Source organism: Danio rerio, chromosome 4, assembly GCF_052040795.2.
Source record: "Danio rerio strain M-AB ecotype USA chromosome 4, GRCz13ab, whole genome shotgun sequence".
NCBI lineage: Eukaryota > Metazoa > Chordata > Actinopteri > Cypriniformes > Danionidae > Danio > Danio rerio.
In genome coordinates this window covers 24,902,594-24,930,000 of record NC_141024.2, presented here as the reverse complement: position 1 = coordinate 24,930,000, position 27,407 = coordinate 24,902,594, and the positions used below count along the sequence as shown (strand labels likewise).

Genomic DNA, 27,407 nt, shown 5'->3' with positions numbered 1-27,407 from the left:
TTATATTGAGTCATTGGCACTTTCGGCCCAATCCTAATTCTATTTTTCTACCCCTACCCCTTCCCCTTGGTCCTTGAATCAGTGTGTGAAGGGGAAGGGTTTCAAATTTTACACCTTTGAAATGGGACAGCACTACAACACCTGAACACTTCATCATGTCATCACGATCTCTTGCTTCATATGAGATCAGACGATCGCGACTGCTGTGGTCATTCAGTTGCATTGTTTTTTTTTTTTTGTATTTATCTTCAGGAAATCACAGAAGGCAACGATATCATGTTATCGTAACGATAAAAGCTTTGAGTTAGAACATGAACCTCGTTATTAATGTATTAAAACGTGTTTGTTTGTTTGTTGTAAAAATTTACAAAAATAGCAAATATTCTAATCTGTACATCTCCTTCCATGTGCAGCCATGCTGCCTTTGTAGATGGTGTATTTGTGTTGTATAATTTTCATACCTCTTGAATTCGAGTGTGGTCCTGGAAAATCTCAGTTTTATGGGCTATCTGCCCTTTCCCTTAGCCCTACACCTTCCAGCTAAAGAGAATTGGGACAAGGGGAAGGGCTAAGGGGCATAATTGGGCATGGGCCTTACATTATTGTTGTTGGTATGTATTAGTAACTTAATAATTTGAAGTTTGGGCTTATTGATATCCTTTTTTTTAATGAGATGTTTCATGGATGTAAAAAAGGTTCTTAAAGAAACACTCCTTTTGCAAGTGACTAAAAGGTAAAGAGTTCAGTTTTGCTATTTTCTATAAGCTGATCTCTTGGTCTGGAGGGTGTTGTTTTAGCTTAGCTTAGCTTATTTTAGCATAAATCATTTTTAAAAAGAGTGAGATTATTAGCATTTCACTCCAAAAAAAAGAAAAAAAAACATTTTGATAAGGGCTGCCGTCTTTTAGTGTTAGCTTAGAGTAAGAATTTATACCCATTCCTATGATTTTTCAGATTATAATGTTATTAGTCTTGCAGGAATGGTTTCTGTGCACATGCATCAGTTTGTTTTTGATTCAAATGTTGCTTTCTCCAGCATTACAATTTAGTTGCACATAAGAGAACCGTCTTTCTGTTGGGAATGTTTTTTTTTTTTCTGTGTGAGTGTGTGGTGTGAAAGTGTGATTGTCAGTTTTTGATTTTGATACTTTTTCTATCAAAAGTTTTTTTGTTTGTTTGTTTGTTTGTTTCTTGATTATTACACAGCGATAAGAGTATAGTTCTTAACCACATAGGCCTAGAAAAATTCAGCCTTTCATTTTTCAATGGTCTTAATACAGAATGTAACTACAAAACAGTCAAGATTTAAACATTTTTGAGCAAGATGTTAATGATCTAATTTTATTCAATCTAATATGCTAAGCTAAACTAAAAGTTCTCTAGTCAGAACCAGAGATCAGCTGAATGGATTTAAAAAATGTTAAATCTGTTTAACTCTAGGGGCCCTATCATACACCCGGCGCAATGTGGCGCAAGGCGCGATGCAATTTTTGTTTGCTAGTTTCAGCTTGGCGCAAGAGTCGTTTTGACAGTTTCCGCCACGCTGTTTAAATAGCAAATGCATTTTTGCTCATATGTGCGCCCATAGGCGTTCTGCTCTAAAAAAGGAAGGCGTTCCAAGGCGCATTGCCGCCGCATTGCTATTTTGAGAAACTAGAATAGATTTTTCAATAGACCAAAACAAAGCCGGTCTGAAGTCCAGCGCAGAGCGCGTTAGTTGTGCGCCTCGCTTACACACTGCTTAATACACAAAAGATATAGAGCAATACACAAATATCTTTACAAATTAAAAATATTAGGGATATATAGGATATCTATGTAGGATATAAATATAAAGGATTAGAATATTACAAAACATTATTTTCTAGCCTACAAAAATTTAAAAACCACTGCTTTTATGCCTTCTTCATCTCGGGATGCTTTTTCAGTTCATTCATAACAATTTATTTTTGTATAGTGTTATCATTATTAGCACTATTATTTATTATATTCATATTTATATTTGTTTTATTAAAAACAAACTTAGATTTGTATCTCGATAACTCAGATTTTTGACCACACTTCGTTATTATTGTTCATTTATTCATTTACTGGAAATTAGAACTGAATTTAGGAATAGTTTTGAAACTAATCTTTGCGCTTAACAAACTTAATTAATTATTTATAGGCTAATTGATGTCTGTGCGTAAAATTTTTCCTTATCTACGAGAGCGAAAGTGAAAGTAGATAAGATGCCTTATCTCTCATTCTCACGTGATAGGTGCTCTGTTTAACTGTTTTCTTGCTAGTGAAATGCTCAGTTTTTCAAATTACACGTACTTTACGTCATGTAAATAGCAAATGCACTTATAGCACGACACAACTGGCTCTTAAAGGGAATGGGAGATGAGACTCTGACTGGTTTATTCTCAAAAAACACCTATAACTCATTAAGAAAATAAGTTCAACCCTTTTAGATCATGTGCCTCGGCGCAAAATGGATTTTTCCGTCCTTATATTAGTAAAAGTGGATTCTGACACGCCCTGAAGTGTTTGCATGAGTCCAAAGTAGAGTATTCCTTTAAACCACTGATACCAATAAAGAACACTATTGTTTTTTAAGTGCACTACTTTGCAATCTCCTAAATATTATTTAGTTATCTGCTTTAGAAATAAACTACCTTAAATAAGTTTAATTAACTTATATTAGACTAACTTTAAGTTAACAAAAAATAATAATATTTCAAAGCTCATTCAGTTTGAATTCTGCTTAATGTAATTACCTAATGAGTTATCATGCATCTGTGTGTTTAAGCCTTTCACACAGAAGTGTCGGCATACAGCTGAGGCTGGCCTTGCACAAAGATATCAGGTGTCTGAATGCATCTGTAGTGGGCTATGAAAAAATTACGAAACCAGTGCTTAAAGTGGGCTCCTACGCACATGTACACCGTAGCAGCACTTTTATGCTACCCTTAGTGTACTATGAATCTTTCTCCCGTTCCGGGCAGGTTATTCTCACATTCTGCCCTGTGCCCTTACAGTCCTGCCCTACTGCTATTGAACACAACTTACCTCCTCTATTGGGAATATACTGGCAGTTTTGTATTTTTCACTTTAAGCACTGGCAAAACTAAAGTTTTTAAACAATAGTATGATCTAACTTTTAACTAGGGATGCATGATATATTGGCGGCCAATAAATGCTATTTTTAAAGTTATCATTATCGATCCGTTGTCAAAATTAGGCCGATATCTTTAAGTCGATAGATTACGTACTTGTACAAAATTGCCTTCCTCGCACATGCGTGGGCGGAACTTGTTTAGACATGTCCATTGTCTAAAGTAATACTATCTGTATTTAGCTTTTTCATGGCATGGAGGCTCTGAACTGTCAAAAACACCTCTCAAAACGTATTTCCAGACATTATATAATTGTATGTGTGTTACTGCAATGTGTTTTATTCAAGAACATTTGACCTGGTTTCAGTTCTTTGTTCTTTCATTTTCATTAAATTTAAATTAAATGAAACTGTTAATTAAGTCCCATTTTGTTATTTAATCTATTATTTTTATGCAACAGTCAAATTGCATGTAATTCGCTAGGCGAAGAAAAGGAAATATATATTTATATAAATTTATATAACAGTTATTTGCCTCCAAATCTAAAGAGTTATCGGTTATCGTTATCGGCCCAAAAATCCATATTGGTGCATCCATACTTATAACTATTTGATAATGCCTTCTATAGATAGACATCAGAATTATTTTATTATTTTTTTACAAAGCAGACAGAGCAGAAAAGACAAATGGCAATGAGTCTGAAATAAAGGTAAACTTCATTTTTTGCCATCAGAGTCAGGTCTTAGATATCAGATGAAAAGCATTCAATTCTAGGAAAACAAATAGACTTAATGTTTTAGAGCAGTGAAAATTAACTCAGTGTATTCTATTGAACTGTCTTACTATATGTGGAAATCATTAATATGCAAAAGATTTTTTTTCTGACTAGAATTAGAAAATCAGATTGAGCATACCAGTGGAAACTGTAAACTGATTTTCATTTACATGTAGGATTGGTTTTAATCTAGTGTTATTTATAAATTGTTTCAAAATCCGGGACCCAGAAAGTAGATGTCAAATAACTAGCATCGGCGATCTCATGGTTGTTATTTCTGGCCCTGTCTGGAATGAAAAAGCAAAAAACAGAGGACAGCCAGCTTAAATAAGAAACGTATGTTCTTCACTTTTGTTAGACGATGTTCCTCTCCACACATGCAGGTGGCAGTATCTGCATTATTAGTACAAAGGGAAAACAGAACTAAAGCTGCACACATACAAACTGTAAACAAAGCAGCATTTACATACAATTGTCACAGTTCTTTTCACTCACCACAGAGAGATTTACTTGGAAAATTCACATTGTTTGCAGATTTTTGGGTGTTTACTTAGTTTGGACACTTTGATTTTGTTCTCGCTGTCTTCTTAGATGAATAGCCAATCAGAGTGCACCATTTTACCACCAAGCACTGTAGAAACATCAGCTGAGGATTTTTTATATATTTATTTTTTATCAATAGAAGCTTCACATTTTTTTATAATATAGCCAAAAGGTGGACATGCATTTAATAAACAGATCACTAAGGGACTTTACATCTGCTCACTTCATGCATAAAAAATAAAATAAAAATCTGATAGCTATCCAACTATGAAATGGTCAAATCTCAATGTAAATGACCTTCAATTAAGAGACAATCTGATTGCTCAAACTCCTTCAGAAGGTTTCGCATTCCACATGAAATTGGACAGGCCTAAATGCATCTGGTTGTTTAAACCTCATATGCTTATTTAAGTCCTCCCAAAATAAAAAAATAAAAAATAAACAAATGAGAGTTCATGCTATGGGTTATATGACTGTCAGATTTATCAGCTCAAAAGCCACAGATGGCAATTTTGGATGTCTGTTTCATTAAGTTTGTTTTGTTTTATTTTTGACCATGAAATTTTCAAACTAAAATGTTAAACGTAAACGTTACGAATAAGAGGCACAGTATGCAATACACAATATTTGGGAGTTGTTTAAATGTAAATTAATGTAAACCATATACAGCTTTGCATGATGTCTTGCATGTATCTGTACGTGCAAAATCAGTATGTAATTATTATTTTTTTTATATATTTGGCCTTAATGACAGGATTCCTGGAGCCCACATTGTGCACTTGAACTTATAAGTTTACTTAAGCACAATGGAAATTCAAAGCTTCCTGTGGCCTGCATATAAAATAATAGGTATGTCAAATAAGATTTATAGCTTGCCTTTCTGTAAATAATAAATTGGACGGGTGTATCTGACCCTTTAGTTGACATACTGTAACCTAGTTAAATTTGCATATAGCATGTCATTTGAAGATTGGAATCATATCTGTTTAGCTGAGACCTATTTATGTGGTCAAATGTAAATAGGACCATTTTCATTAATAATAATAATAATAATAATAATAATAATAATAATAAACAAAAAACATGACCAGGTGTAAAACAGTTCCTAATATGTCAGTTAAAAACACAATTCACTTAAAACAATGGAGTTTGCTTTAAGCTATGTAATTCCTGAATGACTCTTATATATATCTAAACAGTTTTAATGAAACTACATTTATAAAACTCTTTAAATTGCTATTATATGTGTTCTATATCAGTGTGCTCGCCTTGTTTAATCAATAATTTGCTAACTCCTGTTTGCTGTATGACACAACATAAATGGTTGGCAATAACTATGATTGCTGTGGGGTAATTACCTAGTGACTAAAAGGTCACTCCAGTTTTAATATACGTGTGACCTACCAGTCCTACTGCACCCATCCCGTTCTCAGCTGGCCATGACCTTTAGTCTCCTTGTTAGATCAAGCGACTCCCATACAAAGAATAATCAATTCAATGCCAGCTCAGTGCAGGTTGGGTGCAGGAGGACCGGTGGGTAACAGTTGGGGGCTCGTCCAGGATGAGAGTGAGATTTAGGGAGATGAGTGTAACAGAGGCCAGCTAGCGAAGTGCTATGCATCTAAATCTCGGCAACAGGCAGTAGAGGCCATGGTTTTAGCCTCCTTGTTAGAGCAACCGACTCCCATACAAAGAATCGCTGGTTCGATCTCAGCTCAGAGCGGATTGGGTGCAGTAGGACCAGTGGGTTACATACATTAATTGCGTTAAAACATGTATACATAGTCAAGCACAGAATTCATACAAAGGCTGAGATAATTATTTATTTATTTAAATATTTTTTTTAAATTTATTTATTTGTGTGGGGGGGGGGGGGGGGGGGGTTGTTTTTTGTTTGTTTAATAAAAAAATGTCACAATAATGTCTCTTATATACATCATCTTATTATCTCGTAAACTGCTAATTATTTTTAGGAAGACACAAAATCGCAGTATTCTATTATCAGTTAAAAATACATTTGTTTAGAAAAAAAAAAAAAAAAAACAGCTGTTAAATTTATAAAACTACTCATCCAAACAAAACAGCTTTGCCAATTCCATCTTTTCATTTCAGTTACCTTGAAAGTTTGGTCATATTTCCAAAGTATTAGAGCTGGTACTTGCAACAAGTTGTTGTTGTTTTATTCTCAAAAACTAAATACTTTTAAAATCATTGAATCGTGTATAAGTTGAAAGAATGTTAAAATCATGTCAATTTTTTTGTTTGTTTGTTAGTTGTTTTTATCCCCCAAATAAATTCTTCAAAGCCATGTTTCATGTGATTTTTTTTCTTTTATTTTCTTTTATTTTCTTTGTTTTATTTTATGTATTGCTTTTATTTATTTATTTATTTATTTATTTATTTATTTATTTATTTATTTATTTATTTATGTTTATTTTTTGGCTCTTAAGTATACTTGACAATTAGCCAAAACCACTCAAAGTCATTCCAAATTTGCACTATTGTATTCCAAAAAAGCAGAAAAGTACAATCACTGTGCTTCTGTTTTCCATTAAAAACACTTTTTAAATGCAAATACACTTTTAACATGTATTGATGCCAGGAATAGAATTAAAAAAAAAAAAAAAACATTGCAGTATGTAGTAAACTAATGGGTTTTGAAGTGGTTGAGTTTATGGGTTTATTCAGTATATTGTTTTGATTTTAAAAACAGAAATGTTTGTTTCAACATAATTTCCTGATTTATTAATTTTTTTCATTGTACTTCAGTGTTTGTTGATGGTTAGAGAGGGATGATTTTCCTCTCATTACAGTTATAAATATATGGATGACAATTCAACGAGTAAGACCTTCAGTACAGCTCTTTTTTGGCCCTATTCAAATAGCATGTTTGCGCGTGTTTAGAGCGTGTTTGAATAACATGTTTATCGGATGCTTTTGAGTGGGTGGTTGCGCGTTCTGGGAGCAACAAGGTCAACAGAAGACTTCTCCATTGTTTCCCCTTGCTGCTTCTCAACTATGTTAACTGGAGAGCTAGCAGTAAACTCAATCAAAATAGAAAAGGTGTAATTGAGTATCAAAAAGACCTTCCTGGTGTTGTTGTTTTTATTGTAAAAGTAAACATTTATGTAATTATTAATCATAGATATTGTTACTATTCACACATAGGTAGCACTTGGTTTCATTTACAAATTGCAAATGCCTTTGGACATGCATCAATTGCTTTATTACAACTCTCTGCTGTTTTATACCATTATCATTTGCTTATGTCACGTCAGTCAAAACTAACTAAACTTGTGAATGCTGAATAGTCATTATTAGATGTATTATTGTGTATTATTAGACAGACAGGCAGGCAGGAAGAAAGAAAGAAAGAAAGAAAGAAAGAAAGAAAGAAAGAAAGAAAGAAAGAAAGAAAGAAAGAAAGAAAGAAAGAAAGAAAGAAAGAAAGAAAGAAAGAAAGAAAGAAAGAAAGAAGGATGGATGGATGGATGGATGGATGGATGGATGGATGGATGGATGGATGGATGGATGGATGGATGGATGGATGGATGGATGGATAGATAGATAGATAGATAGATAGATAGATAGATAGATAGATAGATAGATAGATAGATAGATAGAGCAATTTAAGCATATTCTCCGTATATTCTGTATATGACCGTTTCATTTCTCTACCCTCCGTATCTCAAGTCTACTTTCTCCTAGCATCCTTTGTTGGCACCCAAATCCCTGTGCGGGTGGTACTGTCATTTCTCTGCAGATCCAGTCGGCTTACCATTCCATTCGCAAGGAAGGACCGCGGAAAACGAATCGCATCATATCTCAAAGCCCCCGAGGCGGAAACAGACTCTCTTCTCATGCTCATGCAGCATTCGCCACCTATTTACCATACTAAAACCTGTCCACACATGCCAACATACCACTCACCGGCTCCAAAAGTCCCCAAACGCCGCCTCGCATGGAAAGTCATTTATTATTATTGATGTCACAATGTGTGTGCGCGCGTCTCATTTCGACAGAAAACGGTTAAGACACTGGGCGAAACACTGGGTCCAGGCCATAGGGATTAAGGCAAAGTAGATTAAGCAAACCCTGCCATATTCCAACTCAGCCATGAGCAAAAGGTCTATTCACGGAGCAAGCAACATCTGCAGAGGCTTAGGGATGCATGGAAACCGACGGAAACAGAAAAAAAAGAAGCGGTGATGTTGTGGGAAGTCTATCGCTGAATGAGAGGCAGAGAAAGAGAGCGATAGATGCACACAAATGGAGAAAGTGTGGCTGGCGGGATTAAGGAGCGCGTGTTTAGTAAGCAGTCGCTCCGAGTTCCGATGTTCAGTCGTTAATCCTGTTATGCTTCCTTCTTTTTCCTTCGATGACGTCGTTTCAGTCAATATGGGTCTTGATGAACTTGCCAATGGTGTTTGATTTCTAGTTAAGCAAGCCAGCCTATTATTGTCAGGCCTAAATTGGATCTGGGCTGATCCAGCAGGCTATTTAATTTGAGGGAAAACACAAGTCGCTCGCTTTCTCCCTACTGCTTTTGAAAAACAAAATGGATATAGAGCGTGTTTGGGAGGGATGATCCTGATTTAGCGTTTTGTGTTTTTTGATGGGTCTGCTTAAGTGATGTAATTAGGTTGAGTTGGAGATGGGGGAGAAATTTGATTTATATTGTGGATCTGAAGACTCGCAAGTGGTTATATATATATATATATATATATATATATATATATATATATATATATATAGTAAATTCAGGTCTTTTGTCCGCTTTTTCACACATTTTTTGAGATGTTAACAGTCATATAAATGTCCCACATTGTTAAAAAAAACTAGCTAACAAGTAAAAAAAAATTGTTTTTGGAGCTAATTTTGAGCAAAATTTCGAGCAAATTCGTTCTTCAGCTTTGAAAGTTTTGAAGCTGCGTCACGGCCATGCAACCATTCTTTAAACTCCAGAATAAAGACTGGATGTCTGTACTGGCTGGTACAATGTGAGGTGTTTAAGTTTTCATCACTTATTCATGAGAAGTACTTGGTAGGAACCAATCAGCACACTCTACTATGAATGAGATTCAACGTCATTAATATGTGTGATATTGCTTTGAAGTTATACTTATAGCTACAAAGTTTTACCTGTTACAGTGTTCAGACGGCATCAGATGCCCTGTTGTGTTGCCAACTGCAATTAAAACAAGTTTAAGAAGAATTGTTCGGAGACATGGGTCGTCACTGTTGCATTTATAAATGTGTCACAACAGGTTTTGTTTCCATTTTCAGACAAGTGCATAGTTGGCGTTTTACCCACATTTGTGGATTACAGTGGTCTGCTAACAAACATTTTTTTTTACCCGAGAGCTTTTTGCATCTGGAAATGGTGAAATCCATTTACAAATGCAACTTGTCACTCGTCTTCTTTTAAAATAAGATGCAGTTCCAGTTCGTGTTGATTGTTGTGTCTCTTCGGATTCGGTACGTGTTTGATCAATGCTCATTGTTTATTTTTATTCAGATGGCAAAGTTAGTTAGCATCATCAGCAGTACTCTTTAAGTTTTTATAGACATACCTTAGTCAAAATTATTTAGTTACTAAGTTTACAGTACGTTAATATCACTACAATAGTATGGACTGAAAGATCTGCTGTAAATGCTGCTCTCCGAATGTAAACATGTAAACACCTACTGAATCTCTTCATCTACCGAGAAATGCAGAGAGTTTTTTTTTCTTCTCCCATTTGGTGTGTGGTATCAAATTCCATAAAAACTACACTCTTTCGGCAGTACTTCGCATCCGATATCTTGTTTGTCACAAGGGGCATGCATGAAATGTTCCTGAATTAAAGTGAAAGTGCCAAACTGCAGTTAAAGTCGACAAATTAAGAATGAAGCACCCAAAATTACATGAAACTCCAGAGGAAATGTGGATAGTGTGGTAATGTGGTAATTAATCGAATTATGTGGTGTATTATTTAAAACAGGATCATGAAAGGAGCATCTAAAAGGCAACTCATGTAAACACCTTAAACATAATATTTTCTTATTCTGATTAAGGCAAATAATTTGATTACTGATGTCCATGTAAACATAGTCAATGTCTATCTCCCCTGTGTCTGTGTTTGTGTTGTCACTGTAAAAAGCAGTGCGTGCACATACTGAAACTCCCCTTTTCATGCAAATCCTTTCCTCTTTCGCCACTTGACAATCCCACCTAAACAAAGCTGGACTCACCCACTTCCCTGACCTTTTTCAAACTAGATGTGTAAAAACACCCTGAAGAGATGGTGGGTTTCATAGCCCTTTATATGCTTTTTCTCTGTCCCAATCACTGCAAAGACACAGGTGTTAATAATGTTTTTGATCCATCTACTTTTTAGCCAATCGGTCACCAAATGCGCTCTTTCCCTGTGCGGAATATAAATAGAAAGATTAAAGTTTTGAAAACTATGTAGCATAAACATTTAATCTGATAAGAAAAAAAGTGCATATACTATAATGGAAAGAAACTCATTTACCAAATAAAGTCCAGCGTGCACATCAAAAAAGTTATGTGATTTCTTTTTAACAGATCACGTGTTAATATAAATGGTCATGATAGGATGGTATTAATGGACAAACCAGCAGACCAGCAACATTAATAAATGTTATTTTGGTCATCTCTAAATCACATAGCCAAAGTCCATAATCAAAGTGGTTCAGTACTGATAGCTCCAGAAAGTCTTGATTGGTCTTATACCTCCAAAACTACTACACGTTCATTGCATTTCTTTCTGGTTTTCTAAGGTGCAGATAATATATTATATTAGAAAAAAAAGGTCCACAATTGCTTCTCCTACCACAGCAAAATGCATTTTTACTTTTTGATATTTTGTGCCTGTTCATCAACAAGTGAAAATTTTGTTCATTTTAACTGGATGGAAACGGTGCTTTATTTACAAATGTTTTATTCAATATTCCAGTTTTGGAGTATCGAATATGTCTTATTTGTTAAATTATATTAATTTATCTATTAATTTGGATCTTTGGATGGAAACATAGATATTGACACCCATGATAGACATGTAAATAAAAAGAAAGGTACTCAGGTCAGTAACCAGCCATTTTGGGGTAATCTGGCCCTCTAAGCACAATGTAGAATAATAATGGACATTAATGTAGAGATCATCAAAAGTTCTTCCAAGTCTTGATGCCAGCGTAAGGCAGTTTAAGGTCTTTTGGAAGGGATTTTTTTTTTTTTTTTATTTGTCACATTTGATGAAATTTTCTTTGAGTCATTTAGTCTAAGTGGCTAAATGAGGTAGATCTAATGTCATGGCAACCTGACATTTTTAGTTCACTCAAGACGTTTGCTTCAAATAATTCAGTAAGTGCATGTCATTAAAAAAAGTTCTTCTAAGAATGTCTTACTTGGTAAATGTCAAGCAACTTTGCTTATTTTTATGTTGTTCCCAGTTAGTGGTTTAATACAGAACATGCTTTCCTTGCAAACCCTATATAGGGGCAAAAAGGTTGAAAATGATGTTATCTTCATGAAGTACACATTATTTTAATATGTGTTAAAACAGTGCCAAACAAAATTCTAATTAGACATAATTGTGTTTATTTTGCTAAATATGCCTTTTTTACCTAGTTTTAATGCAAATTGAATATTTATGAATATTGATTATTTTCTTAGTGACCCCACACATTGGTATTTTTAAATGTTTACTTTCACTTTGTTAAATTATTCCTAAGGAAATCGCTATTAATTTGTTCATTCATTCATTCATTCATTCATTCATTCATTCATTCATTCATTCATTCATTCTTTTAATAAATTATAAATTTGGTACATACAGTCACACATAAATTCACTCAGATAGTCAATAGTTTTGGGAGCACGAAGATTTAATGTTTCCTGCGTGAAGATCTTTTTATACTCCTATAAATTAGAACTATAATGGAGTCATATGTTCTATCATCTATGCATATGTTCTGTTGTTGTATGTTTATATATGTGGTGCTGCGAGACACAACATGAACTAAATTTTAATTAAATTTTCATTTATTTTACAGTGCTTCACCCTCCGGCTCAAGCACTCCTGCGGTTCATCGCCTCTGGTAAGTCTCTACATTTTAAAATTTTTTGTATGTTTGAAACTTTCATGGGGTGATTGCGAGATAAAACATACATTTATACATTTGTATTATTTATATATTATATTATTGTTTGAGCTATTGACTTTTACGGCAATCCGTGTTTTAGGTATATTATGGTAAGGGTATGTTATGATAGGGGCCCTGTGTGTGTATTATATACTATAGATCTTGTTTTATTCTTCTATATGTTGTTCATGAGCCCTCTCTACTCTCAAGTGGTGATTTAATATGTTTTCCCATAATGTAGGAAGCTGTATAAGACTGAAGGGCTTTATTCTGTGAAAACACCTGGCTGGATGTACATTATTCTGTTTATTACACAGCTACTTGCCACAAAGCTAAACAATTAGGCAAAAAAACATTGTTCTGAGCTGCATTAATTGACTAGATTGTTCCGCTAAATGTAAAGCTTTCAAGAAGAAAAAAAATATTTGAAAGGCTGGGTGCAGCCTGCACTTGGGTGTATTGTTTTATTATACTGTATTGTTTTATTATAAGATGATGGCAAACACTGCAAAATAGTGTACTGACAGATATAATTTATCCTTCATTTATTCATTAATGAATAATTTGAAGTAACCGGATGGACATTATCTGAGAATAACATGGAATGGAATGATTCACCAACCAAAATCAAGCATTCCAGTTAACATTTCTCTTAATTTTTTGCTAACTATGTTAGTACAGTGCTGTTCACAAAGTCAAAATACTAAAAATGCATCTGATTATGCTGAACTAATGTTAAAACATTACTGTATCCACTTCATTAGTTTGGGTGACTGGCATGACAGTTGTTTTGCATTTAAGTAATATAGATGATTTGAAATATTTAAATATAGCATAAAAGCATCAGAACAAACCCAAGCTTGTTGCAGTTTCTTTCCATCTTAAAAAAAAAAAAAAAAAAAAAACACCATTATGGATCTTTGTATTATGCTTCTCTTGTTACTAAAATCTTTTTGAGCCATTTTATTACCCTTATGTTTTCATATTATGACGTTAATGACTGAACCTGCAGCAATACATAATGAGTGGCTTGCTGGATGCTTTGTTGTATTTTCACATATAATCCAATGTTTCTCTACCAAAACCTTCATCCAAGGATACCTGGATATTGTATGATATTATTAGCTGGGTTTTTTTATAACATGAAGCATATGTTTACAAAGTTCGCAAAACAAGAAAAAATAACAAATGCAATTTAGGTGTGTTTCTGTTAGGCTGTTGACCCAGCTGAATGTAGTATTGCTAACCTGGTGACTGTGGGTCATGTGGGTTTAATGTTCGCTATGTCAGGGTTCATTCAGCTAATCAATTTCCATCTGCTATTATTCACATATAACTCTATATAAGTCCAAATGTCCAAAATCACCTCCAATTAATTTTTTTTTTCTTCAACCCTGATGGCACGGACATATTCCAAGATAACAATCCCAGGAATCATTGTGTGTGATTGTAAAAAAAAAAAAAAAAACTGTTCAGGAAGCATGAGGCATCATTTTAATACTTGGCCTATTGAGAAACTTTGGCATGTGATGGATAAGACTGTTTACAGTGGTTCGACTCTCCTATCATTAATTCAAAATATTAGTGCAAAAATATGCAACTCTAGATGGAAATAAATAACATGTTGCTGTGTGTGCATATGTGTATTTATTATGAGTTTCACAGTAATGAGTCCAATCCCAGATCTGAAATTGTCATATAAAGTCAAACGGACTCTTCTCATCTAAAAAGGTGACATTTTAAAGAGGATACAATGAAATTGGGGATATTTACTTTGCAATAGTATGCATTATCTGTTTTCCCTCATCTTTTAGTTATGAATCTTTTTTGGGAGCTTCTTGATTTCATCAGTCAAAAAAAAACATAATTTTGCTAGAGTTGAGGTTTGGCTTCACCTGTATTAGCAGGCTCAGCTTCTTCATCGTGTGTTTAATTGTCGTTTATCTTTTTGAAATGTTGAATGTAATCTGACTGCTTCATGAAATGTAATTAATCTCAGAAGTTAACTGTCTTGATTATTTCCCATTATTTGGCATTATGGAGTCATTTGAATTAATTTGCATTTTTATTACATTCATTAAAAATAATATAAAAAACAACGAGATCAGACATTGATTAATGATTTAATGCAGAATAGAACCATAAATGTAATTCCAATAAAAGGCTGAGCTAAAATAATCTAAAAAAGTATTAATTGCATGCAGAATAATTACGTAGTATTCAGGTATGTGCATATGGCATTAAAATAACTGATGAAATGTAAATATAATGTAAATATATACAAAAAGTATATTTAAATTTGGGATCACATGGATTTTCTATTATTATTAATAGTAGTAGTAGTATTAGTAGTATTTTTTATAAAAAACATTTAAGTCACCTATTTTTTTTTTTTTTTCTTTTCTGCGGGTCACTTAAATTGTTGTGCAACATTAGAAACAAAGTAAGAGACTAAATAAGTAGAATAACAATTTTACAAAATTTTTAAACAGTATTTAGTAATTAATGCAAAAATACAAACTAATTTCAATTTTAACAAAATAATAATAATAATAATAATAAAAATATGTTGTATTTGCCAAAGCTTTCAATCTTTTTTGGTAGCAACATTGGTAGCACGCTTTACAAATTTTATTTTTGTTAAAATTTTGAACAAAAAAAAAAGTTTGCAGTATGAGTAAATGACTGGAACGAATGAACAAATGAATGAATGAATAGATATAGTTAGCCTGCAAATGAGTTCACAGTATGTCAGAGAATATATATATATATATATATATATATATATATATATATATATATATATAAATATATATATAATTTTTTATTTTTTATTTTTTTTTGAAGAAAGTCTATTTGATTTCTTTTGGCTAGAATAAGCAGTTTTAAAGTTTTTTTTTTTTTTATGAATATTTTACGTTTTTATTTTTTATTTTTCGATTGTCTGCAAAACAAACCATTGCTATACAACTCAATTAACCTAGTTAAGCCTTTAAATGTCACTTTAAGCTGTGTAAAAGTGTCTTGAAAAATATCTACTAAAATATTATTTACCGTCATCATGGAAAAGATAAAATAAATCAGTTATAAAAAAAATTAGTTATTAAAACTATTATGTTTAGAAATGTGCTTCTCTCCGTTAAACTGAAAATTGGGGAAAAAATAAACAAGGAGGCTAATAATTCAGGGCACCAAATAATTCTGACTTCAACTGTACATAAATACTTAGGGGTAAATAAGTATTCAACAAATCATCTTAATTTCTCAAAAACATATTTCTAAAGGTGCTGTTGACTTAAAATGTTTACTAGATGTTGATAATAACCAAAGTAATGCATATATGAAAAGAAAACAAATTTAATTAGTTTACAAAATGGGTTGTTTATGTGTAATAAAATTAAACTGCACATAAAAAAGTATTAAACACATGAAGAAAGGGAGATGAAAAAAGGCATTGAAAGCCCAGACAGTAGCTGAAATCTCTCAGAGGTTATAAAGCAACCCTCTGTCCTTCGTAACTGTAAATTAATATTAGCGGCTTCAGTCAAAAATCTATATTACCAGAATGATGAAGATATACCCAAGATGGACATTTCAGCTAGACAATGATCCAAAATATAGCCAAGGAAACTCAATTTTATTTATTTTTTCAAAAAAATCTAATCAAGCTGTAAAATGACCCAGCAAATGACATTACTCAAATCAAATAGGAACTACAAAATAAAGACACGTTAAATGCTTATTTCTCCCACTGTACATAAATACATAGATGCATAAACACAAAATATTATGTTACTGATCAACTATACCAACCTATTGAAGCACTTAACACCTAACCAACTAATCATATCATGTAAATAACAATTAAAATATATATAGTTAATAATCTTATATTTTAAGGACTCTTAGTGTTAACCTTTTTTATTTTAATAGTCAACCAACATATTTTTTACCTCAGCATTTTTACATAGTAAAGTCACACCCACATTTCCCGATGTACACTAACAATTTGCATTAAACAGAAACCCGCAGTTCATTCAAAGAAAACCTTTATGAATGTTTCTCACAGAAATTAGTCCTGCTTGTATTGTTCATGAATGAGCCCCGACATGAGCGGCTCAAAGGCTTTTTCGCTGATTAATGTTTAAAGCATATCGAGCAATTTAGCGACCATTGTCTGCCGATTACATTACATGGACATTGTAGTTGTCCAGCGGGGAGATACGGACACAAAAACAGATGTTCTATATTAAGAGGCTCTTATGGCTTTATCAATCCGAACGCGTCTAATTCCCCACGCCATTAAAATCACACTCATCATCTGCCAAATCTAGAAACCAATGTTCTCGCCTCTATCTCTTTTTCATTAGGATTATCCGTCTCCTTTTTTTACATATATATTCCTAGATATCAGGCAGGCCCCCAAACCCCCTTCTGTGCTCTTAAGTGTGATGGCATTTGGGAGATGACAAACCGACACACAGCCAGTTAATTCCTCTGCAACGCCAGGTCGTTCCCAAAAGCGCCGCGCCGTCACAGTGTTTATATGAGAAGAATTCCTCACCCCCTCCCCGTGCACCATATCATAACCACAGGGAGCGCAAAGCATCAGCCGGTTGTTAAAGTGAGTGATGTGAGCTCTTAAGACGATAGCTTTGTCTGCGCGACGCCCGCGTCTGATGCTGTTGGAGTTATGGAGGTGTTAGCGGCTGCTGGATGAATTATGACAGCCTATCAGACGCGCATAAAGACACAATCTGTTCCTACGCCAGCCTTTTGCACTCTGAAGTCTGCTGATTTATATAAGCGTTTATTCACAATTAGAAAATATGATCATATCTGCGCTGAGCTGATCGCTCTTCATTGGCTTTGGGACTTGTCTGCGCGGGTTTGAGAAAGCCTATTTCTTTGAATCTGAATGTGGCATTCGCAATGGCGTGCTAACATAGTGTTCTTACAACATATCCTAACTAGGGCTGCGTGATGTGACACGCAGTTTGTCTGTTCACAGTGAATGTAAAAACAACCGCACAGCATGGCACATGGAAACACTTGATGTTTAATACACTGCTTTGTGGAGAAAGATTTATAATAATTTGACATTTAAGAAGAGTATAGGATGAGCTAGCAGATAAATGGTATGCTGATGGGTAAAAATAACAACACAGGCTCATTGGAAACAAATGTTTCGGGCTATATTTGTTTGTAAAAGCGCAAAAGCATACTTCAGAATTTGTTTGACTGCAGCTTGCAGGTAAAATAAATGCTTCCTTTTCAAATTTATGATATTTTTAGGCACATTGTCACAATCACCAGCGATCTAGTCTGTGCAGATTGCTGGAAAGCTACAAATCTGCCACCAAAACAACTACAAATCCTGTCATGCACCACACATGCACACCTGTTACTGTTTTACATTGATTACACATACACACACACACACACACACACACACAAAGCCGAAGGATTGGTATGAACTGAGTACATAGACTTTAAAAGCAGCACAGCCAAACACACACACACACCCACACACACACCAGTTGCTTATTATCTGAGTGTTATTATCTGTTAAAACTGACATTTCCCTTGCCTTGTATAGCCGTGTTTTGACCCTTGCTTTGTTTCATTGTTTATCTTGCCTGCCGCCTGTAGCAAGCGCTCGCCTTGCCATTTGATCACATTATCTTTTTGTATTTGTTTACCCCTGTTTTGACCATTGCCTGCCTGACTAATCTTAAAACTAAACTGCATATGGATCCTTTCATTTGTCATCCAGCGTCCTCAAGTTTTTTTTTTTTTTTTTTTTTTTTTTGCAGTTCTTCAAATACATTTGTCAAATAGGTTTATCTCATCATATCCATCTCCAACTTTTCTGTTTGAGCTTCAGTCAATTAAAATATGGTTCTTTAGAGATAAAAGTAATGTAAAATCAAGGTAAAACATGGTTGTAATGCACTTATCTCTTAAATTTGCTTTTGAAAATGGTATTGTTGGGTGTAGAGCAGGGGTGGCTGTTCCTGGAGAGCCACCTTCCTGCAGATTTTAGTTGCTACCAGATCAAACACACCTGAAACAATTAATTAGGACCTGAACACCACGTGATAATTACAGGGAGGTGTGTTTGATATGGGTTGCAACTGAAATCTGCAGGGAGGTGGCTCTCCAGGAACAGGGTTGGCCACCCCTGGTTTAGAAAATAGTTTAGATCAGGTCATCTGTACGACAAACCACTTGTTTTCTCATGGACATTTATTTGTTTTTCTTCAGCTTAGTCTCTATTTCAGAGTTTGTCACAGTGGAATGATCCAGCCACAACCCAGTACTGGGAAACACCCACACACACTCATTCATACATACACTAGTTCATTCAATATTGCATGTCTTTGAACTGTGGGGGAAACCGGAGCACAAATAAGGAAACCTACGTGAACACGGTGAGAACATGCAAACTCCACACAGAAATGCCAACTAGCTATAATGTATCGCCCTCTGAAGCTTCCAATAAAATGTACATTGAGAAACTTTTTAGATGTTTTAGAAAATGTAGGCTGAGGCATGTATATCCAATAAGCCTGGGATGAAAAATAAACAAACAAACAAACAACAATAGATTTGATTATGTAACATACTTTAAAATACATTAAACATAATAGCATTGCAAATAAACTGCTGGCAACCAGCACAAGTGGTCAAGTACTTGCAATTAGTGTTTGTAGCTTCATTGCAAATACCTCGTCTGGTCACAGTGTTTGTTTATCTATATTATCTGTACCGCTATTCAATAAATAGATGGTCTAAAAAGCTACATTTGTCAAAATGTTTAATATATAACTAGAGCAATGTGCATGGATGCAATGTGCTGAACTCATAGTGCAGTTTTTGATTTAAAATATAATATATTTTGGTCTGTATGAATGACAAACAAAAAACATATATACCATCGTTATTAAATATTATTATGAAGGGTTGGGATTCAAACTATCAGAAATATAATAAAAAATGATAGTTTACCCAAAAATTTACATTTGGTTACCATTTACTCACCTTTCACTAGTTCCAAACCTATTAGATTTTTATTTTTTTTTCTGTTGAACACAAAGGAATATATTTAAAAAAGCTGGACACCTGTAACCTTTCACTTCCATAATATATATATATATATATATATATATATATATATATATATATATATATATATATATATATATATATATATATATATATATACATACATACATACACACACACACACACATATATATATATATATATATATATATATATATATATATATATATATATATATATATATATATTATTCTTCAAATTAAGTCAATGTTTTCATGTTTTCAGCTTTTTTATTCTTTTTTTTTTCTTTCTTCTACATCTAAGAAAGAAACCCACTAAGCTTTAGAAAAACTTGAAGGTGAATAAATAACTAAATGTAAAATTTTTAGGTTAACCATTGCTTTAAAATAAAAGCATGTCTCCTTTATGAACAGAAACAAGCATATATTGAATGGTATTGTTAGTAATATGTCAAAATCCCATGAACATAGCCTATGTACGCACATTCATTAATGTGCAAATGAGATGTGCACTCTGATTCATCACGGGTCCAAATCAGTGTTTAAGTGTCACACGATGAACCTTTAGAGAACAGATCTCTAACATATGATCATTAAGGAGAATCACCTCCAATAATCTAGACAGACAGACATCATTAAAGGCTGATTATACTGCTAACACCTTACAGAAAGAGAATGAAAGAGAATAGGATACACTGTGTAGGAATCAGAAACTTGTAAATGATTTGGATACCTATTAACAGTTTTGGTTGCGTAATGATGGCATTAATAACTTGGAGAATCATTTTTATCTGTCTATGTTTTTCAGTAGAATATTAAAGAAGGTTTAAATTCTTAATGTTTCACAAAATGCAAGTCAATTATTGACACTGAGAGTCAAAAATATTGAACTCATTCTTCAATGTGGAAGTGCGCTCATTTTTGCGATTGTTTTAGAACTTTCGATTCATTTGCCGATGGTAGAAATGTCTAGGAATAGTAAACTATGGAAAATAGTCACACTACTTGCTCTAAAAACAAGTGTTTGCATTATTATGCAAACAAAGCAGAATCAAATAACAAAAACAGCAACATCAAACAATAGAAAAAGCTGTTTTTAACATCTAAAACTTAATGGAAGTGAATGAGACAGGAAGTATCGCGCAAAAAAGATGCAAATGGCTGTGCCCACTCGTACGCAAAGAATATGGTTAATAATGTCAAATAAAATACATACCCGTGGCTCCTGATGAAATAAAAAAATTATAATAATCTGCACAAGAAGTTATTTAAATACATGTAGTATTACTCAATGACACTTCAAAGTGATGTTTCTGCTTAGATCTATTACAGGTCTAAGGAAGTGGCCACACATAATAGTTTTTTTACTCCTATGTTATTGTTGTTTTAAATTATAATACATATTTGCTTTTTCCTTCCACATAAAACTGCAAAAAAAAAACAAAAAAAAAAAAAACCTATGGGGCACTGTCATTAACATGTAAATGATTAAGATTGTCAGTTCAGTGTTAATTTAAATAAATTTGCTAAGAATTTTGAGCATTGGAAATAAACTAGTCAAGTACTACTGTTTTTACTTTTATTGCAAATGTCTGGATTGGACACAGTGTTTGTTTATCTATATTATGTGTATCTCTATTAAATAACTAGATGGTGTTTAGTGCTAAATTTGTCAAAATGTTTAATATACTTATTATACCTGATTCAATTGTTATTGTTTTTAACTCTATGATCATTTCTACGGTACTTTAGCAAAGACACCACATGTATTTTTCAGCATTTTAATCAAAATATTATTTTATATGGAGCATTTGACGTGTAGTTTTGTTTTTTGGTAATAAGTAGGTTACAGTTTTTTTTTTTAGATGTTAAAAGAATGTGTCACAGCACATATATCCCTCTGCCATTTAAAATAGCCAAGAAGCAGTATTGCGCTTATTTACATATTCCAATTTTGATTCTTGCACACTTTGTAGTGTTGCCTTTTCACTACACCAAGTGATGAAGTGTTTCAGGTGTAATTTTGTCTTCCTGCAAACTAATTGTAAGGTGGGTATGGAGTCTTTGACACATTTTGCCCTTCAAAATGAGTCACACATTCTCTATTGGAGACAGGTCAGGACTGCAGGGAGGACAGTCAAGTATATGTGTCCTCTTCCTTCGCAGCAAGGACTTTGTCAAATGTTCAAAATGTAGTTTTGCATTGTCTTGTTGAAATATGTAGGACATCACTGAAAAAGATGTTTTGAATGCAGTATGTTGTGCTCCAAAATCTCTATGTACTCTTAAGCATTAATGGTGCCATCACATCAGTGCAAGTTACCATTGCCAAGGCCACTGATGCAATTCCATAACATGACAGACCCTGGCTTTTGGACTAGTTGCTGGTAGCAGTCTTGATGATCCTTTTCTTCTTTGGTTCAGGGCACACAGCATTCATCTCTCCCCAAAAATACCTGAAATCAGTTCATTTGACCACAGTACATGTTCCCACTGTATGATGCTCCATCCCAGATGCCTTCGAGCCGAAGTAAGGCGACAATGCTTCTGGACACTGTTAACTTTTATTAAGGTAGTTCAGCTTAGACTTGCACCCTGGTCCTTTACACACTGAAATCCCCCATCCCCCCCCCACCCCCTCCCCCCCAGATCCATTGAATCTTTTGATTATGCTGTGCAATGTTGATAGGTGAAATATCTTTTTATCTTTCTTTGAGAAATATTATTTTTAAATATTTCAATAATTATCTTATGTATTTGCTATCTTCTGCCCATCTTTGCTCCTAAAGGACTAGACCTTTCTTGAATGCTGCTTTTTTACCAAATTATAATTACAATCACCTGTTGACCTATTTCACATGTTTCAAATTACATCATTATTTAACCACTTTACTTTATTACTAGCCCTATTTGTCACAAATTGTTGCAGGTCTGACTGACAGGAAATGATATAATTATAAATGAAATTAAGTTGACCAGACAAAGCATGACATATTTTGTGTTCATAATATCTGCAATTAATTCGAATTAAATCCCTACTTTTTTTTTTTTTTTGCATTTTCCATACTGTCCCAACCTTTTCTGATTTGGGGTTGTAGAGCATTTTGAGCTTGTCCTAACAAGTCATGGTTAATGTAATTTCAGCAGCTAGAGGCACATGAATAAAAGCTTGACAATTTTTTAACAAAAAAAAACAATGTTTTTTTTTTTTTTTTATTAAATGACAATATTTTAAGAGACACTTTTAGTCCTACCATTTAGCACATTGGTGTACACACTCACATTAGCCTCCTTTGTTTTGTCCCGAGGTGTTAAACAACAGCAATAAGTGTGAGAGAAAACCATCCCAATGTGCACTGGACTTTTTACCTCAACTTTTTTTCTTCTCCTGTTGGATTCAATTCCCAGATCAATAGAAAAGGCATTTTAATGGAGCCAAAAGAGTAAAATGAGATATGTAAAGAGAGAGGGAGGAAAGGAAGATGATGATGAAGTCAGAATAAAAGAAAGGTCAGGCAGAACGAGGAAGAGGAACAGGATGAACTTTGGATTAGAGATAGAAAGAGAACACAGGGTGCAAGAGTGAAGGAGAATAGAGAGAGACTTTAGGAAAAGAGCCAGTTTTATTGTGTAGCAGTAATGTGATCAGAATCTTCACAGCTGACACACACCCTCACCCCTCAGGAAGATGATCTGTGGTGGAAAGCACTGGCTTTGAAAGGGTCAAACAATCATTAAAGCCAGCATGAAATCAAAATCTATTTACCTTTACCTCCCTGATCTAAAGCGCCTCATTTGGACCAAGCCTAAGCACTGTGCGCTGCAGGCTACAAGTGTGATTAGAGAAAAGATAGTGAGAGGAAAAAAATGTGATTTTTCATTGTCACTGTGATTGGTTGATTACCTGCTGAAAATGGATTAATTAGAGTTAACATTGTACCACCTTGAAAATCCCTACTTTCATTTCAGATCAAAAGGTTCACCTGAGTGGTTAAAAGTCTGTTCACCAAAATGATTTGTTCAAGTTCATTTACTGATTTGCTCTGTGTCTCTTTCTGGAAGTTACATCATTAGAACTGTAGATGATGAAAAATTATTTTGTGTGCATGTGTGTGTGTTTTGAGAGAGAAATTGAATTAGTTCATTCATTGAAGCTCATTCAGACACTGTCTTGCTCCAGTAAAAGCCTCATTCTCATTCAACCTATTTCAAACCTATCATTTTTTTTCCAAAATGATATTTACTCATGCTATAGACAGCTTTTGAAGGCAGAAGAAAGCAAACACTAAATAATTCACATTGAGCCTACATTTTTTGGGGAAACTGCAGAAAATTAAACAGGTTCGGCTGCAGTTTCTAGGTAAAATGCAAGCTAAAGGGCAGTTAAAAAAAGAAATAAAAAACGTTTTCTGTTTTACAGTAATGATATTGACAAACTCATATTATCGACAAATAAAGGAATATTTTTGTGCAGTTCTTTGCTCAACACCAAAGTTATACAACAAAACAACTTAATGTTATTATTTGTAAACAAATACATTTGCCTCACCTATCTCTTTTCATATTAACAACTATTCTGGTGTGGTCAGTTGCTCTTAAGAATGTCATGGCTTGTGTAGCTCGTGAGTGTGTATCAAATTATTTAATATGTTTCTGTTTGATGTTTCACTGAGTTAGTTCCGCTTCTCGCTAAACCCGAGGTCAAATTAGCTGGAGAGACTGAAAACAATACACCTTTAGTCTGCTTCAGCTGCGACCATACATGTGCTGTATATGGATATTTTTAAAGTCAAGTTAAATTTGTATTGTTTTTGCAGTACATTACTAATAATATCTGTTTATTTATTTTTATTTTTTGTAGCAGACTCAAGCTGGACATCAGTAAAGTTTAAAGACTTTTTCAAGCTGTTTGAACAGACATGTGTTTAGCTATATTGTATAGACCATTATATTGGGATGATATAAACACACCTTGTCCATTTTTGTTTTTTTCAATTCAACAACATAAAAACGGTGGACCAATTGGAGCGATTTTTAGATTGACCGCAACTTGACGTAGGAGTGTGGTCCCCCCACCCACCAATATTGATTGACAGGCATGCATCACCATATCCTCAGTTTGTTGTTTCACGTCTACCATTTTCAGCATGTGAGTTAAAGCGATGTCACCAAAGGAATGCCCTTGCTCTATTTTTAGATGTAAGGCTTATTGGGCTCAACACAAGATCAGCATTCACCACATGATTGCTCTAATCGGAATTATTGTTTGTAACTTTAGGTAGGTCTGCAAACCTGTGTAGTTTTCATTGCATCTACCTTATGCTTCAGCCATTTGCATTTCCCGCGGTCGCAGAAGCTCCCTGTCATCTTAACTAGGTGCAGCTGGAAAGTGCGAGTACATTTCTATCAGGGTACACACAACGGCGCTTTCGCGGCGACCAGCCTCCACTCAGGAAACCTTATATTTCTGCCACGCAAAAGAGTGCCACCTGAATAGTTTCGTTTTAAATAACATGCGAATGTGCATGTCTAGTGTGCTGTGTCGCAGCTCTGAGCAGTGCATCCGGTGCCTCATTCAAAGTTAATTCAGTGTGCGTGGTTATTAGTCTCAGTGTACAAGCTCGGAACTTTAAACTAGCACATTGTTGGCTGTAAAACTATACAAAGACACAAATGATTTTGTACTCTCTGCTTGGTTTGTGTCCGAGTCGTACATGTACAGCTGAATGCTGGTCCGCTCACTCATGTTGTTTCTCTCTGTCTGCCTGTCTGTTGCCAAAGCTGTTGGGGGAGCTCTTGACTCCACCCCTTGTTAAGTTGGGCGGGAAGTCAAAACAAATTTTCATGTGAAGCAACACACCCCTAAAACAGCGACCTGTGTACACACTTTTTAACACATTATAATTAAAAAAATCTGAATTGTGTGTGAACTCATTACCTTCAACACTGAGTTCAAAACTCTTTTCAAATGACTAGACTTTCAGTAAATTTTGAGTTAACCACTTATTTAATTTGATAAAGTTGACTGTTGTTGGGTTTTACAATGTATGAATTATAATGTCACATTTTAATGTTGTTAATGGTAATTGCATGGTAATGGGGGAAACAATTACTTATTTAATTACTCGTTACTAAAAAAAGTAATTCTGATGATAACACGGTTATTGGTGTTATGACACCTTTATTCCCATTACTGGTTGTTGTTGTCAAACAGGTTGGTATAAGTATTTCAGAAACTGCTCATCTTCTAGGACTTTAGTGCACAACCGTCTCCAGAAACTGATCTCAAAAAGAGAAAATATTTAGTGAGTGTCTGTTTTGGGGGTGCAATTTCAAGGATGAAATTCAAACTCAAGAATTGGTTTGTGTTTGTAAGGGTGTTCCAGGAAAAAGGCAAGATGCATGTCCACATACAATCAGTTTTAAAGGAAACAAAAAGCATAAAAAAGGAACAAAACAGAACAAAAACCCCAGAACACAGTTTAAATACATCCACAATAGAACAGGGTGCAATCACATACAAATGTTTAACAACTAAGGCCAAGTAAACATTGCAAAGATTTTCATAATTGTTGAGACAAGTTGTGGGCAACGCGATGGTGCAGATGGTTGCGCTGTTGCTTTACAGCAAGAATGTAGCTGGTTCGAGCCTCAGCTGGGTCTGTTGGCATTTCTGTGTGGAGTTTGCATGTTCTTCTCATGTTTGTGTGGGTTTCCTCTTGATGCTCCGGTTTCCCCCACAAGTCCAAAGACATACACTGTAGGTGAATGGGGTAAGCTACATTTTCCATAGTGTATGTTTGTGAATGAGTGTGTGTAGGTGTTTCTCAGTGACGGGTTGCAGCTGGAAGGGCATCCAATGCTTAAAACATATGCTGGATAAGTTGGCATTTCATTCTGCTGTGGCGACCCTTGAAGGGATTAAAGCCTGATTTATACTTCGAGTCAAGTGATCGGAGTGTTTCTGTTGCTCTGCAACAACACTTCCGAATTGCTAGTTGGCAGTGAGGTGTTTATGTTTCTGTGTCGAGTTTCTTCACTAGTGTTTAGTTTTTTCTGAACGCTTCCTGATGTACAAATGGTTCAAACTCGCTCATTTTTAGGCATAAACCGGCGGACATGCAACAACTTTAACTATGAGGTAAACACAAAACAAAACTTTCCATCCGGAACTCCTTCACGGGACTCTATACTTGTAAACAATCTCTCCTTTGGGCTCAAGCGGCTCTCAGTCCCACCCACACTCATCAGTGCTACCAAGCCCGTCATTGTGACGTGTAGTTACATTTTTTGAGAGGTGCGCGTAAGTGACGCCGATGGCGACGGCAAAGACTATTTGTCCACACATAGGCCGCGCCGTAGGCGCGTGTGCTTGATGCAGAAGTTTAAATCAACCTTAAGCTGAGAAGAAAATGAATGAATGAATAAATGAGTCACATTGTTTTTACACTGCATACCTATCTAAGGTAGTGTTGAGTTGCTTCTGTATTCACACTGCATGATGGTTCTGTGAAAGGAGGGTGCACACTGCATGACTACACTAAACAATTGCTGACAACTCTGTTGTGTGAAAAATTTGATAAGATAACTTGGAAACTTGAATTAATGTACAAAATGCAATAAATGTATTTTAAATAATCTGCCATTAAAATGGAGGTAAAAAGTGCACAAAAGCTCGCATTTTACAGGTGCACCTAGTAAAAACATCAGAATGCTATGACTCCATGAACACATCGCAAGTCCTGTGACTGA

General features: G+C 34.5%; 1 protein-coding gene across 1 annotated transcript in view; it reads left to right on the top strand.

Moving 5' to 3' along the window:
* Nucleotides 1–12,534, top strand: part of LOC147844732 (uncharacterized) — a 731,371-nt gene extending 718,837 nt beyond the window's left edge. Inside the window, exon 13 of the mRNA XM_087248271.2 lies at nucleotides 12,478–12,534. The gene's annotated coding sequence lies outside the window, so the exon portion shown is untranslated. The remainder of the gene's footprint in view (nucleotides 1–12,477) is intronic.
* Nucleotides 12,535–27,407: the final 14,873 nt, after the last annotated feature.